This window comes from Phyllobates terribilis, unplaced genomic scaffold (genome assembly GCF_046119375.1).
Source record: "Phyllobates terribilis strain yellow unplaced genomic scaffold, ASM4611937v1 Scaffold_1__5_contigs__length_1240528914, whole genome shotgun sequence".
Lineage (NCBI taxonomy): Eukaryota > Metazoa > Chordata > Amphibia > Anura > Dendrobatidae > Phyllobates > Phyllobates terribilis.
Window position 1 is genome coordinate 1,087,131,627 of NW_027362761.1, and position 13,368 is coordinate 1,087,144,994.

The 13,368-nt window shown below is 43.2% G+C and overlaps 1 protein-coding gene across 1 annotated transcript in view; it reads right to left on the reverse strand.

Moving 5' to 3' along the window:
- Positions 1-13,368, reverse strand: part of GRXCR1 (glutaredoxin and cysteine rich domain containing 1) — a 117,848-nt gene that overhangs the window by 2,980 nt on the left and 101,500 nt on the right. The window lies entirely within an intron of this gene.

Consider the following 13,368-nt stretch of genomic DNA (forward strand, 5'->3'; position numbering starts at 1 on the left):
TTCTCATTATCGAGGAAAACACTGACACAGTATCCGACTTGAATGTTATTCCAAAGTTTGGTTCAGTTATCAGAACTATGCCCGAACTTGAACCAGAACCCGAACCCATTGAAAGCAGTTGGGACCCGAACTTTTGAGTCAATCTCTCTCTCTCTCCCACCGCCTGGAACTCCGAAGGACCTCCGGGAGACACTATCCGGTACGAATCCCGAACTTTTAAGTTCGGGTTCGCTCATCACTAATTATAACTCCCTCATACCTGTTTCAAGGTAAGACCCAATCTATGGTGTTCATTTTGGGCAAATAGGTTACTACGACCTTGGAGCTTAAGATGACACGAGTCTTTTAGTTTTCATTGATTTAAATAAAATAATTATTTGGAGCTCTTATTTTAATTATGGTCAGTTTAATATTTAACTATTACATTGTCGGATAGTTAGGTAGGGTAACAATTTGTGTTGGCAGGGTCATTTATTTAATTATTTTTTTGGTTCCCACCAGTCTTTGATTACAGGGCTGGAGCTGAGACATCCCATCTCTGTTTTAACACAGACAGAGCACAATCTAAGAATATTCTAAGAATAAGGCAAACAATATAACTATGATAATGACTAGATGATGTTAACACCTAGTTCTTCATCTGCAGTGTCTGTGATTATTAGGTAGGTGGTGCTGTGCAGCCGTGCTGAACACCAACAGCCATAACACTATAGTATCAAGGCCAAAAAATCTATAAAATGATAAACATCTCAAACTATAAAAGGAACTCTAGATATATAGTTTAATGAGAATAAAAATAACCAGATATTACTTCTCTCCCTGAATTTTTCCTTTTCTAACGCCTTCCAGACTGGAACATTTCCCTTTTTTGCTCTTTTGTTTTTTTACTCCCCCTCTTCCAAGAGCCATAACGTTTTTATTTTTCTTTCGACACAGCTGTATGAGGGTTTGTCTTTTGTATTACCAGGATCAAAAAAATTCTGTAAAAGAAAATATTTATGTTCCCATCTTCTGAGACCTGTAACGTTTTCATTTTTACCTCAAAAAAGCCTTTGAGGGTTTGATTTTTGTGTGTTGAGCTGATGTTTTTATTAATTTGTTTTGATCACTTCTCTATTGCATTGTTTAGCTGCATTGCGGCAACAACCAAAAAAAGCAATTCTGGTATTTCAATTTTTTTTCTGTTTATTGCTTTTACCATGTGGGTTCATTCATTTTATATCTTCACACATCGGACTTTTACGCATTCAGCAGTACTAAAGATGTTTACTTTTTACATTTTTTTATTTCTTTATTTTAAAAAGGGAAAAAGGAAGTGATTTTTTTATTTGTAATGTCTGATTGCTTGATCTACACAGTGTGCAGAATTATTAGGCAAATGAATATTTTGATCACATGATATTTTTTATACATGTCGTCCTACTCCAAGCTGCATAGGCTTGAGAGCCAACTACCAATTAAGTAAATCTGGTGATGTGCATCTCTGTAATGAGGAGGGGTGTTGACTAATGACAACAACACCCTATATAAGGTGTGCTTAATTATTAGCCAACTTCCTTTCCTTTGGCAAAATGGGTCAGAAGAGAGATTTGACGGGCTCTGAAAAGTCCAAAATTGTGAGATGTCTTGCAGAGGGATGCAGCAGTCTTGAAATTTCCAAACTTTTGAAGCGTGATCACCGAACAATCAAGCGTTTCATGGCAAATAGCCAACAGGGTCGCAAGAAGCGTGTTGGCCAAAAAAGACACAAAATAACTGCCCATGAATTGAGGAAAATCAAGCGTGAAGCTGCCAAGATGCCATTCGCCACCAGTTTTGCCATATTTCAGAGCTGCAACGTTACTGGAGTATCAAAAAGCACAAGGTGTGTGATACTCAGGGACATGGCCAAGGTAAGGAAGGCTGAAAAACGACCACCTTTGAACAAGAAACATAAGATAAAATTTCAAGAATGGGACAAGAAATATCTTAAGACTGATTTTTCAAAGATTTTATGGACTGATGAAATGAGAGTGACTCTTGATGGGCCAGATGGATGGGCCAGAGGCTGGATCAGTAAAGGGCAGAGAGCGCCACTCCGACTCAGACGCCAGCAAGGTGGAGGTGGGGTACTGGTATGGGCTGGTATCATCAAAGATGAACTTGTGGAACCTTTTCGGGTTGAGGATGGAATGAAGCTCAACTCCCAGACCTACTTCCAGTTTCTGGAAGACAACTTCTTCAAGCAGTGGTACAGGAAGAAGTCGGTATCGTTCAAGAAAAACATGATTTTCATGCAGGACAATGCTCCATCACATGCATCCAACTACTCCACTGGCTGGCCAGTAATGGTCTAAATGAAGAAAAAAAAATGACATGGCCCCCTTGTTCACCTGATCTTAACCCCATAGAGAACCTGTGGTCCATCATAAAATGTGAGATCTACAGGGAGGGAAAACAGTACACCTCTCGGAGCAGTGTCTGGGAGGCTGTGGTGGCTGCTGCACGCAATGTTGATCGAAAACAGATCAAGCAACTGACAGAATCTATGGATGGAAGGCTGTTGAGTGTCATCATAAAGAAAGGTGGCTATATTGATCACTAATTTTTTTGTTTTTTGTTTTTGCATGTCAGAAATGTTTATTTCTAAATTTTGTGCACTGATATTGATTTTCCTGGTGAAAATAAACAAGTGAGATGGGATTATATTTGGTTTTTATTAAGTTGCCTAATAATTCAGCACAGTAATAGTTACCTGCACAAACAGATATCCTCCTAAGATAGCCAAATCTAAAAAAAAAAACACTCCAACTTCCAAAAATAATAAGCTTGGATATTTATGAGTCTTTTGGGTTGATTGAGAACATAGTTGTTGATGAATAATAAAAATAATCCTCTAAAATACAACTTGCCTAATAATTCTGCACACAGTGTATATGCTGCACAACCAAAGTATTGCAGTAATACAGTAGCTTGAGAAAGTATTCAGCCTCTTGGCTTTTAATCTATTTTGTTACATTACAACCGGTGTTCAAATATTTTTGTAATCTGATTTATGTGTGATGCATCAACATTAAATAATTAAATAGTCTAAGTTGGTGAAGAGAGAAAAATATAGGCATACATAAATTGTATGGGATCAAATAACTAAAAATTGGCATGTGCATATGTATTCACCCCTTTTGCTATGAAGCCCCTAAAAATGTGTGGTGCAAGCAATTACCCTCATAAGTCACATGCTTAGTGAAAGGATGTCCACATGTGTGAAATCTAAGTGTCACAGGGTCTGTCAGTATATGCACACCTTTTCTAAAAGGCCAAAGAGGCTGCAACACCATAAAAGGGGTTGTCCACTACTATGGATAGTGCCCACAATATATTTAAATGGTGTAAATAAGTTGTTTTGTAAATACCTTGTACTGTCCTTCTTGCCTGTGAGTGGCGCTATTGCTGGCCGCTCACAGGCATCATGTGAACCCTCGCTGCAGCCGGCTCTGACATCCCCTGATGTCACGTCAAGTTCTGGCTGCAGCCGGGCGTGACTCAATGCTGCACTCCCCAGTGAGTGATGGGCTGTGGGCGGGGTTTCCCCGCGCGTCACAGCTCAGCATTCACCGTGAGCTTTCCCAATGAATGCAGGAGAGGGAAAGCGCGGTGGATGCTGGGCTGTGACGCATGGGGAAACCCCGCCCACAGGCCAGCATCCACCGCGGGGAGCGAGTCACTGAGTCACGCATGACATCAGTGGAAGCAATAGCCGCCTGCAGCCGGGGGTCATGTAATGCCTGTGAGCGGTCAGTGATAGCGCCGCTCAGAGGCAATAAACACAACGCAAGGTAGTTAGAAAAAATCTTCTCTCCACAGGTTAAATACATTGGGGGCATTTTAAATAGTAGCGGACAACTTCTTTAAGCAAGAGGCACCATGGAGACCAAGGAGATCGCCAAACAAGTCAAGAACAAAGTTGTTGAGAAGTACAAGTCAGGGCTGGGTTACAAAAAATATCCCAATCTCTGATGATCCCCTGGAGCACCATCAAATCTATTATCACCAAATGGAAAGAACATGATACCACTACAAACCTGCCAAAGAGGGCCACCCACCAAAACTCTCAGTCCGGACAAGGAGGGCATTAATCAGAGAGTCAGAAAAGAGACCAAAGGTAACCTTGAAGACAGCTACAGAGTTCCCAAGCAGAGACTGGAGTATTTGTCCATACAGCCACAATAACCGTACATTCCATAGAGGTGACCTTTATGGAATAGTGGGCAGAAAAAAGCCTTTACTTACACACAAAAATTGTAAGGCTCATTTTGAGTTTGCCAAAAGACATGTGGGAGACTCCCCAAAATTGAACTTTTTGGCCACCGAGATAAACGCTAGGTCTGGTGCCAAACCAACAAAGCTCATCACCCCAAGTCCACCATCCCTATAGTGAAACATGGTGGTGACAGCCTCAGGCTGTGGGGATGTTTTTTGGGACCCCAATATTTCTAATGGGGTTTGGGTTCTGGTTCAAGTTCTGGTACCCGAACCAAACTTTGTAATAATGCAGGGTTCAGGGAAAATGGTCCAAGACGAGGGGAGGATGGATGTTGCGAAATACAGGGATATTCTTGAGCAAAACCTTCAGTCTGTCAGTCATTTGAGACTGGGACGGAGGTTCACCTTCCAACAAGACACTGACCCAAATCATACTGCTAAAGTAACACTTGAGTGGTTTAAGGTGAAATGTGTAAATGTGGCCTAGTCAACGCTCAGACCTTAATCCAATTGAGAATCTCTGGTCAGATTAGAAAAGTCAGATTTGAAGGAGCGGGATCCATTTTGCCTTGAGGAATGGGCAAAAATGCCAGTGGCAAGATGTGAAAAGCTCATAGAGCCAAAGCAATTTGCAGCTGTAATTGCCGCAAAAGGAGGCACTACAAATTACTGACTTTAGGGGGGGTAAATAGTTATGCACACTGAAGTTTTCAGTAATTTTGTCCTATTTGTTGTTTTTTTCACAATAATAAGAAAACCAAATGTTCACAGTTGAAGGCATGTTCTTTAAATGAACTGATGAAGCGATAATAGGACGGAGCTCAGCTGCACTTGCTGTTACGTATAGGCAGATGCTGGTTACATAACACTGCCAGTATCTGCCAGATATGATGCAGGCTCAGCTCTTGAGCTCGCATCATGCACAGGGACCAAACATTGGACATACCAGTATATCCTTGTTGGCAAGGGGTTAATTGACTCTGAATGGTTCTTTAGATAGAAATATAAGGTCGAAAGAACCCTAGACATAATCTTTAAACTGCATAAGTAGGTATGATCAAATAGCACAAGAAATTCTATGCTGCCACCTTAAGGGATTGTGGAGACAACCATATTTTCTGTCCGAGAGCGATCCAAAAAAGCATTGTATTGCACTTTGACCAATGTTATCCTATAGGGCAGAATACATGTCAGACTTTTTCCTCAGACCAAGTCCGTCCTAGGAAAAAAATCGCAGCATGCACAATTTGCATCCAATATTTGGATCGCACTCGGTCATGCAAGTCAGTGAGTCTGTGGAAAACATCAGACTGCACTTAGATGACATCTGAGTGCAGTCCAATTTTCACGACAGAATGGAGAAGATGGAGACATTTTTTTTTCATCTTTTCCTCAAACGAGAAAATAGAATTGCACTGTGATCACACTCTGATTAGAGTTTGATAAGAGTGTGATTGGCATAATCGGACCGATTCTCTTGGATGAGAGACAATACGGTGGTGTGACCCTAGCCTATAGGAGCACAAAACCAAAAACTTAAAGCTAAACAAAATATCTAGTTATCCACATTGACAGATAGTTAGTCTGTAGTATTTTCTACATGTCTGTAAGGGTATGTGCACACAACATCTTTTTCCGCCACGGAAACCAGCTAATAAACTTACAAAAAAGCTCAGAAGAATAAACACATGCATTTTATATATGCATGTTAAAATGATCTCCATATGTTTAGGATTTTGAATGCATTTTAACTGCATCAGGTTTTTAAAAATGACAAGTGACATGACGATTCTTCAGGCATTTTCCGCTCGGAAGATGCTCTTTATAATACAAGCCACCCAGAAGCTTTTGGGGCATTTTACAATTGGTTTTGCTTAAAAAAAAAAGGTAGAAGATTCTTTTTTATTCAGCGGAGATGAAAAAATTACCAAAAAATAGCAGTAAAAAAGATGTCACAATAACCATGGGAAAACCCTCCAATAACGTATGTGGCGGGACCTGGCAGGACAGGGTTAAGTCCTAGCTCTGCAGGAGTTGATTAGAAGCACCTGCCTAGCTTTTACTAGAGCTAGGGCCTCAAAAACTATGTTCGAGTCGTGTGGCTGCATGTCTCGTGGCTGTTAGTCAGTAGGGACACAAGCAGGGATTGCCTGTTTGTTAGGCAATCCCTGCATGTGCAAAACATGCAGCCGCGGTGACTCAAGCATAGTTTTCGAGAACGCCAAAGCTACTTGGTTAGCACCCGATCATGCTCAGATCACCCCTTATCCGAGTACGTATGCGCATCACTATTTGTAAATAAATTGCATTTTAATTTTACCTTACATTGACTTTACACTACAAAGCCGCGGAATTATTACTCTTCCTACATGAGATTAATGTACAATGTAAGATAACACATCCCAGAATACTAATGGCTAAAGTAAATGCTGTAAAATACTGCAAATGCATTCTGCCTACAAGATTTCCACTGAAGACTGCAAAATTAAAAACGCAGCCTCAGATTTTGATATACAGTATACTGACGTTCAAGATCAAAATCAACCAAGAAATGCAATGTAGTTTCAATAATATTCAACTTCTTGTAGATTATGTTCATAGTCACCAGGTGTTGGTTAACCAATCTGAGAGCTGCATGATGGAGGGGTACAGACCCTGATTCCAGCGATGTTTCACTTACTGGGCTACTTGTGGTAGTTTTGATAAAATCACTGCTTTACCTGCTGTAGATCTTCCAGTTCTCTGACTGCTCTGTATTACCCTGTCTACACCACAGATTGGCAGATTTCTGCGTACACTGTGCATAGGCAAAAAGCTGTCAATCATTGGAGAGAGCAGAATTATACAGAGCTCATGAATACGAAGGACTACATGGCAGCAGGTTTACTAGTCCTCTAGTGTTAATCTCCTGCTGATTTTATCAAAACTAAAGTAAGTGACAAATCGCTGCAATTAAGGTCCCTGTCTCTACACTATGCTGCTCTCAGATAAGGAAGCAAAAACCTGGTCACTGATTCCCTTTAAAGTTATATAAAGCACCTTGGTCAAAATCAGATTAAAGCACCACTCCAGTGGTTTTCTTTTTTTATTTCAGTGCTGAAGTGGTACTACTAATCTAAGTTCTCTACCAGCTGCTATCTTCATCTGTTCTTGGCACCGCTCCGGTTGTCTTCTGCAGTTTGTGACCTGTCAGATTGCTCCAATGCTTGCTGGGTGTAACAGGCCATAGGATACCCCATGTCCAGACTATACGCGGGGTTAAAGCGTCCTAGGCTTGATTATACCCCGGGTATATTATGGTCTAGGTCAATTTATACTCCATACAAGGCCATTTCATACCCCCTCATGCCTGATTATACCCCCCTTGATATCAGCAGCGCTGAGTGATATACGAAAGAATTACTTAATTTTTCAACATCTTAATGGGGGTTCAGGTTTGTCAGGTAAGTTATGTGAGAAGATAACTGACTTTAATCTTAAAGTTCTAAACACAGACTTTTATTACTTGAACCAGAAAAACTCAAATCAATAAAAAATATTAGACTTTCACAAAGATACAATGAGGTAAAGAATCCTACCGCACTTCTCAGTAGTTACACATTAAAAGCAGCTGTGTGTCTGAGTATGATAAAAAGAGATCTGCACACTTTCCTACCAAAGACAGGGTGAGAAAACCAGTGAAGTGATAAGATCAAGTTACAATTGCATTTTAAGGTAAAAGCACTTATCTTAATGGACAACAGTGTAATCTCAGATGTAATGACTGTTGTCGGTTACCAGTCACAATGTATTGTAAGATCAATCTCTAAGTCATTACAAAATGGCATCTAAAATCTATCTCATTTACAAGGGCTCATAAATTAGGGGGGTATATTGTAGCCTGGAGGGGTATAGTTTCGTCTAGTGTATTTTACACCTCCGGGTATAGTTTGGCCTAGGACAGTTTATCCCCTGGGGTATACTCTAGCCTGGGACATCACTACTCAATGTAAGTCTATGAGAGCCAGAACAATGAGGCCAGAACTAAAGATGAGTGAACCTTTCAAAGTTCGGTTCGAATCAGCGAACGTTCCGATGTTCGCCGAACACTTCGTCTAACAGTTTGCCAAACATATCTGGACACCATTGAATTTAATGGGAGGCAAAAAAAAAAGCGTAGAAAACACCTTCAGGGGGACCCAAAAGCTGACAAAACAGCTCAAATTAGGGGCAGACACCAGGAAATGTTGCATCAATTGACCCAGAGTACAAATAGTATGATTGCGCAGCATGCATGCATGGAACAGGGCTTGGACCAGCATTTCTAGGTTAAACATTGATCAGTAACAGGTGGATGAGTGACAGGTGTAGTCCTGGTGCTCTGAGAGCCCTGCCAAATTCAGACAACACACCCAACTTGGAGTCCAAACATTTCAAAAAATTAGTAGAACACAGTAGAAATTTTATAATGGCACAGCAGGAGTCAGCCATGGGCCATGCATGGGGTATCAGGATCTGGGCCAGCATTTATAGCTTTGAATTTAAGTTCAAATTAAGACGAGGTGGGTGAGGGATCAGTGTAGGCCTGCTGTGCTGGGAGCCCCGATACCTCATGCAACAGCTCAAACTGCTTTTCTGCCCAGTCACACTCAGATGGCACAAATATCAGCTTCGTAGACTACTATTGTTAGGACAATTTAAACATAGTAACATAGGTAGTTGGCTGAAAGTACGTGCAGGCCTGCCAGTCTGGAAGCCCTACTGCTACAGGCAAAACACATGAAGGAGACCCAACCACAAGTCTCCACATGTCAAAAAATTATTGCCACAAACCACTAAAGTGGCATCAATTTCCCCAGAGTAGAAATAGTATACAGTACAGGCCACACACCAGATGGAGACCCAACTTGGAGTCTCCACATTTCAAAAAAATGTTAGTAACATCAGCAGCAGTAACAACAGTAGGCACAAACTACACCATATACTAGTCTGCCCAGTCTGCCACTCGGGTGCAAAAGTCATTGGAGATCCATAACTTGTTCATCTTGATGAAAATAAGGCGGTCTACACTTTCTTGGGACAGCCGGATGCGCTTATCCGTCAGGACACCACCAGCAGTGATAAAGACACGTTCTGAGAGAACACTAGCTGCCGGGCATGACAAAACCTCCAAGGCATGACAGGCAAGCTCAGGCACTCTTCCACTTTGAAGACTAAAATGCAAAAGGGTCCAAAATCCCCTCCCTGATTGCATTGATATTGAGCTCAAGATACTCCTGCACCATCCTCTCCAGTCGTTCACTATGTGTCAGACTTGTACTCTGTTCTGCTGGTGCACATGCTGATCTAAAAAATGTGTGAAACGACTCACAGAAATTTCTTTAGCCACTTATACTGCTGCTAATGTTTTTGGGTTGACAACTCAACGTTCCCGGGGTTGGAAGTCTATAATTGCAATGCACACTGTGTGCCTCACTGCTGTCTTGGGGAAAACCACTCTTAAGATTGTTGACAAGCGTGTTTCGATACCCCAGCATGTGTGCTTCCCTTTCCAGGGAAAAGCATCTGGCAAAATTTACTTTTGTACCATGGATCTAACAGAGTGGCAACCCAGTAGTCAGAACTATTTCAAAACCCTAACAATACGGGCATTATGTTGAAGTGCAGCAAGAACGCGCTCATGTGTTGGGCGCTTCCATGAGGTCCAATTCCATGGTGTGTTGGTGGCGGGGTAACACTCAAGCTTCTTTCCTCCATCCCCTCCCGCCAACCGAGGACAAAAGAGAGGAGATCATTATCCTCTTCATCTCCTGACTGTTAGAGATATTGTTATCCCTTCCACATCCTCCTTTGCTTCCTCCTCTTCCTTTAGGAAAACCACCTCTGGCCGCAGAATATTCAAAGTGTGCTCCAGCATGTAGATGACCAGAATAAAGATGCTGATGACGGCATCGTCAGCACTAACCATCTTAGTAGCCATTTCAAAACTGTGCAGAAGGGTGCAGAGGTCCTTCATCTGTGCCCACTTGGCAAGCGTTCTTTAGCACCACGTCCATACTGCGTTGGGCCAGACTATGCAAAATTATATACTGCACTAGGGCTCATTGCTGCAACATGTGCAGAGTGGAATTCCACAATGTTGGCACATCACATATCAACCGATTAACTGGTAGTCCGAAAGACCTCTGTAGCGATGCAAATCGATGACCCGCGGGGTGCGAATGGCAGAAGTGAGCACACAGTGACCGTGCTTTCTGAAGCAGCTCATCCAGGCCTTGATAGTGGTGGAGAAATTGCTGTACCACCAAGATGAGGATGTGAGCCATGCAAAGCACGTGTGTGAAGTTGCCCCGGCGTAGCACCACCACCCGGTTCGCACCGTTATCACACACAGCTTTCCCTGGCTCCAGGTTCAGTGGAGACAGCCATTGCTCAAACTCGGCCTGGATATCTGTGCACAACTCTTGAGCTGTGTGACTGTGATCTCCAATGCATATTAATTTAAAACTGCCTGATTACGGTGAGTACTGGCTGCGCAGTACGTAGGTGGAGGGGATTCCCTCTGCACTGTTGGAACGAGTGTCTTATTAAAGGAGTGGTTAAGGGCGCAGGTGGAGACCCTAGAGGAGGTGGAGGAGGCAGAAGCCGTGGAGAAAGTGTTAGATACAGAGGTTTGTCCAGCAAGCCTTGGAGATTCCAAGACTTGTGGAGCAGCCCCTTTCCTGCCTGCCCCCAGAGCCACTAGAGTCACCCAGTGCCTAGTCAGCGAGATATAATGTCATGCTTGCTTGTCCAGGTGTCAGTGGTGAAATGCACCCTGGCAGACATAGATGTTTTCAAGGAACGGATGATGTTGTCTGTGGCATGCTGGTGTCACATCTTTCTTAGAGTAGTAATGGCGAAGGGGCAACTGGTACTGGGGGGACTGCGATGGCCATCAGCTTTGAGAAACGATCTTTGTCCACCTGGTGCAAAGGCAGCATTTCTGTGGCCAATAGATTGGAGATGGTGGAGTTCAAGCTCTTCACTTTGGCATTTGTAGGAGGAAACAATCTTTAACGTGACCACAACTGTGGGATCGAGGACTGGCTGCTGTGCTGAGAGAGGGTGGAGTAGGGTGAACACAACAAACTGCTGGATTGTGAGTGAGGTGCAAGCGGAGATGTTATGGTGGATTGAGAAAGATGTGGTGTGCTCAGTGAAACAAAAGCAGCAAGCAACAGCTGATGGGTTCTCACTCACCCCAACTGTAGCAGATAAACAAGTGGAGGTTCTGCGGCCGGAGACCAGTGTGAGAACACTTTCCAAGGTGACAGAGGAGGAAGAAGCAGCAGATGCGGTTGATGGGGTGGTCGGTGTTTGGCGAGGCCAACTACTCCGCATTTCAGTGCAGTGAGATTCCCAGACTAACACATGTTGATCACGCATGTGCCGATTCATGCACATAGTAGTCAAATTATTAGAATTTTTGCCTCTACTGAGTCGTTTTTTACAAAGTTGGCAGATAACGTGAGTTGGGTCATCCTTTGCGGTCTCAAAAAAGGCCCAGTTTAGGCAACCCTTACCGCCCCTGCGAACTGCATACCTGCAACCACTGATGACCACAGCCAGAGTTGTGGCTGAGGATGCAGTGCAGTGCTTGTCGTGGTTGCAGCACTCCATGTCTGTGTGGGAGGCCGCAATGTAACCTCCTCATAATCCTCCTCTACCTCCTTTGCTGAGCTACTCAGCTGAATGCCTCTGGGTTCACACCAAGTGGGATCTACAACCTCATTGTCATCCTCACTGTTCTCCCACTCCTCACCCTGAGAGTCACCCTCCTCCTTTTCCTGCCCTGCCAGCACAGTACAGTCCACGTGCGCCTCAGATATCGGATCACCTCCAACCCCCGGGGTTAAAGTCTGGTGACGAGAGTCTGGATTCTGCTCGGACCCTACTTCGTCCAGCCCCATATCCAGCTTAAAATAATTTGGTGCATCGATGCAGATGCTTTTCTCCTCTTGAGTTTTTGAATCTTTAAAGAAGACCTCTGATGCCCATGGAATAGAATGTGTGAACAGCTCTGCAGACTCACCCATCTGTGGTTCCCCACAGTCAGTTGAATGGTTGGAGAGTTGTGACACAGGGGGAAACAAGGGTAATTGGGGTTCCACCTCTGAGGATGGTAGTGTGTGTGATGTTAAGGTGGAGGAAGAGGAGGAAAGGCCACTTGATGCAGCGCTTGCCATCCACTGGTGCACATGCTCTTTCTGGCCCTCATCTATAAGGTGTACTGCTGTGCGGCTGCAAAAGAAAGGGAGTCGAATAGCCAGTCCAGTAACAGAAGTTGTCAAATGTCTTTGGATAGGATGAGATGGTGTTTGTTCAGTAGAGCTTTCAGTAACATTATCACCTAACCCAAGCACACCTTGACACCTTGAACACCAAGCCTATTCCCCCTTCCACCACGACCTCGCTTTTTCTCACTCATGATGGGTACCTTCCCCTCTTTTAACCAGCTGTTTCGCAACCCAAGACTCAGCCTGTCAGTCACCTGTCACTAAAATAACAATCAGCATTTATTTGCTGACCACACTATTAGTAGAAAGGATTTTGATTCTGAAATGTGACCTGACCTGGTGTCTGGACCACACTATTAGCAGAAAGGATTTAGATTCTCAAATGTGGACTCCTGGCTGGACCACACTATTAGCAGAAAGGATGTAGATTCTGAAATGTGGACTATTGGCTGGACAACACTATTAGCAGAAAGGATTTAGATTCTGAAATGTGGACTCCTGTCTGGACCACACTTTTAGCAGAAAGAATTTAGATTCTGAAATGTGGCCCGGTGTCTGGACCAAACTTTTAGTAGAAAGGATTTACATTCTGAAATGTGGACTCCTGGGTGGACTACACTATTAGTAGAACTGATTTAGATTCTGAAATTTGGACTGGTGTCTTGACCACACTATCAGCAGAAAGGATTTAGATTATGAAATGTGGATGGTAGTGATGAGCAAGCGTGTATTGTTAACCCTCGAGTATGTGTGGCGTGCTCAGCATTTATGTTAGTGTTGCCGCGGCTGCATGTGTCCCGGCTGTTACACAGCTGTGACACATGGATGGATTGCCTGTTTGACAATACACGCTCACTCATCACTAGTG